Here is a 3,582-nt window from a genome sequence, read left to right on the forward strand (position 1 = left end):
ATGCTAAGGTCGCCGGTTCAAAACCCTGGGCTTGCCTGGTCAAGGCACATATGGGAGTTGATGCTTCCAGCTCCTCCCCCCCTTCTCTCTCTGTCTCTCCTCTCTCTCTCTCTCTCTGTCTCTCCCTCTCCTTTCTAAAAAAATGAATAAATAAAAAAAATTAAAAATAAAAAAATTAGTACATTATAGGAAGATTTTATCATTTAAATTACCACCGGAAAAATCCCATAAATTTTCCATAATGCAGATTATATGTGACCCACTGGAAACTAACATACTGTTTAGTAAATCCAACAGAGTCAGCTTATCCTTCATCATTACAGTAGCTTGCTCTGTGTTTGGTTAAATAGCATATAAAGGTAGTGACTTGTGTGTAGGGCAATGTTGCACGAAAGTACATATTCAAACTGTAAACTTGCACTCCGTGAAGCAAGATGCATGTGCCAGTAGAAGCATGTGGAAACTGAGGCCAGCAAGAGACTAGCAGATTCTTCTCCCAGCCCAGGCTCCCTTTGTTTCAGTTGTCTCCAAGATGTTTTCTAAGTCGGGCCTAGCAAACTATGACCCTCCTTTCTTTGTTGCGGCTCCTTAGCTGCTTATTGATTGCTTTCTCATATGTGCCTTGACCACGGGCCTTCAGCAGAGTAACCCCTTGCTCAAGCCAGCAACCTTGGGCTCAAGCCAGCAACCTTGGGCTCAAGCTGGTGAGCTTTTTGCTCAAACCAGATGAGCCCACACTCAAGTTGGTGACCTCGGGGTTTCGAACCTGGGTCCTCCTTGTCCCAGTCTGCCGCTCTATCCGCTGCGCCACTGCCTGGTCAGGCCCTCTTCCTGTTTTTGTACTGCCCACAGACTGAGAATAGTTTATACATTTCTAAATAGTTGTGAGGGGGATCAAAAGAAGAAGAATATTTTGTGACACGTACAAATATAATGAAATTAAAATTTGTGTCCATAACATTTTATTACAACACAGCCACACGAATTCATTTACAGATTATCTGTGGCTTGTCTCATGGTAGAAGGAATCATTGCAGCGGTGACTGTAGCCTACAAAACCTGAAAGATAATCTGGCCTCTTACAGAAAACATTTGCCAACACCTAGAAAGAAAACTAGAACCCCTAGAAAGGAACCTGAAACCAGGGGAAGGGACTGGGGTAATATTTCCCTTGTTCTTTATTATTTTATACCAAAAATGCCAGAGTATATTCATTTTGTTCTAGGATATATGTGGTGTTTAGTGGAGTCGCAAATGTTAGGCCTGCAGAAATTGGTGCTCTAGGGGAACGAATGTTGCTGTAACTTCTAAGGCAAAGTTTCAAAGTATGTTAACACGTGATTCTACATGCCAGCTTGACCAGGGCAGTGCTGAAGTATGTCCCCTTGTCCTCTCAGAAGTGATCTGGCTGATGATAAATTATATGTCATCCTAATTATATCTTAAAATGTGTACCGTTTGACCCAATATATTTTACTTCTAGGAGTTGAGTCTAAGGAGGTAATTAGAGCTGTCCACAAAATTTTTATGTAAGTTTGATGTAATAGTAAAAGTTTGAAGTATGTTCAATATCCAGCAACAAGGAGTTGATTGATTAAATTCATATATTCATTCAATAAATGGTTATTGAGCACTATTCTTTGTAAGAGACATTGTTCTTTCACTGCATGAAGGGCCTTTATGGTACCCACAGTCCCATGGGTATGACGTGAGCATTCAGTGGAAAACTATAGCCATTAAAAGTCGTGTTTTGGAAGAACAGGTAGAGATAGGACATAGTGCACAGTACTGAATGAGCAAATCCAATTATGAAACCATGCCTACTAGCCTAATTTTTTTTTTTTAATTTTTTTTTTTATTTATTCATTATAGCGAGAGGAGAGAGAGTGTGAGAGAGAGAAGGGGGGGAGGAGCAGGAAGCATCAACTCCCATATGTGCCTTGACCAGGCAGGCCCAGGGTTTTGAACCGGCAACCTCAGTGTTTCCAGGTTGACACTTTATCCACTGCGCCACCACAGGTCAGGCCCTAATTTTTTTTTTAAAGATTTTATTTATTTATTATAGAGAAGGGGGCAAGGAGCAGGAAGCATCAACTCCCATATGTGCCTTGACCAGGCAAGCCCAGGGTTTCAAACTGGCGACCTCAGTGTTTCCAGGTCGACGCTTTATCCACTGCGCCTCCACAGGTCAGGCTAGCCTAATTTTATATAGAAGTTTTACGTTTGAGAAAAAAACCCGAAGGCTATGTATACCAAAATGTGAATGATGGTGGGATTGTAGTGTTTATTTTATTTGTGCTTTTTGATATTTTTGATTTTTTTTTACAGTGAAAATCTTTTTAAATCATTGCTTTTTAAAATTTTTATTTATTGATTTTTAGAGAGGAAGGGAGAGAGACAAAGAGAAAAACATCGATTTATTGTTGCACTTATTTATGCCGTCATTAGTTGATTTCCTGTTTGTGCCCTGACCAGGGATTGAACTCACAAATTGGCGTGTTGGGACAATCCTCTAACCAACTGAGCCACCCAGCCAGAGCCTTACATCATTTTTTTAAAAGAATAAATGTTAGCCCTGGCCAGTTGGCTCAGTGGTAGAGCATCAGCCCAGCATGTGGAAGTCCTGGGCTCGATTCCTGGTCATGGCACACAGGAGAAGCGTCCATCTGCTTCTCCACCCCTCCCCCCTCCTTCCTCTCTGTCTCTCTCTTCCCCTCCCACAGCCAAGGCTCCATTGGAGCAAAGTTGGCCCAGGCGCTGAGGAATGCCTCCACAGCCTCCACCTCAGGCGCTAGAATGGCTCTGGCTGCAATGGAGCAACGCCCCAGATGGGCAGAACATCGCCCCCTGGTGGGCATGCCAGGTGGATCCTGGTCAGGCGCATGTGGGAGTCTGTCTGACTGCCTCCCCCCAAGAATAAATGAATAAATGTTACCATGACCAGGTGGTTGTGCAATGAGTAGAGCATAGTCCGGGGACGCTGAACACCCAGGTTCGAAACCCTGAGGTCACTGGCTTGAACACAAGCTCATCTGGCTTGAGTGCAGGGTCACACTGGCTTGAGCATGGCTCACCACCTCAGCTGGAGCCCCCCCTCTGTCAAGGCACATATGAGAAAGCAATCAGTGAAAACTGAGGTGCCACAAATATGAGTTGATGCTTCTCATCTCTCTCCTTTCCCTTATGTCCCTGTGTGTGTGTGTGTCTCTCTTGTTTAAAAAAAATAAAAGTAAAGAATAAATGTTGAGCCCTGACCTGATAACTCAGTTGGTTAGAACATCATCCTGAAGCGTAGAGTTTGCTGGTTCAATCCCCAGTCAGGGCACATACAGGAACAGATCAATGTATTCCTCTTTCTCTCTCTCTCTCTCTCCACCACCCTTGCTAAAAATCAATTTAAAAAAATTTTTTTAAATAATATTTGTTGTTTTTTAAAGAAATACTTTGACCTTGAAGTCTACCTCTACCTGAAGTCTCTTAAAATGCAAATCTGACATCAATGTTTTCTAACAAAAGGCTTATTTGATACAATTATTTTATGTAATAAAACATAATCATGTGGGTTTTTTTTTTTTGTTCCTT

Source organism: Saccopteryx leptura, chromosome 6, assembly GCF_036850995.1.
Source record: "Saccopteryx leptura isolate mSacLep1 chromosome 6, mSacLep1_pri_phased_curated, whole genome shotgun sequence".
Taxonomy (NCBI): Eukaryota; Metazoa; Chordata; class Mammalia; order Chiroptera; family Emballonuridae; genus Saccopteryx; species Saccopteryx leptura.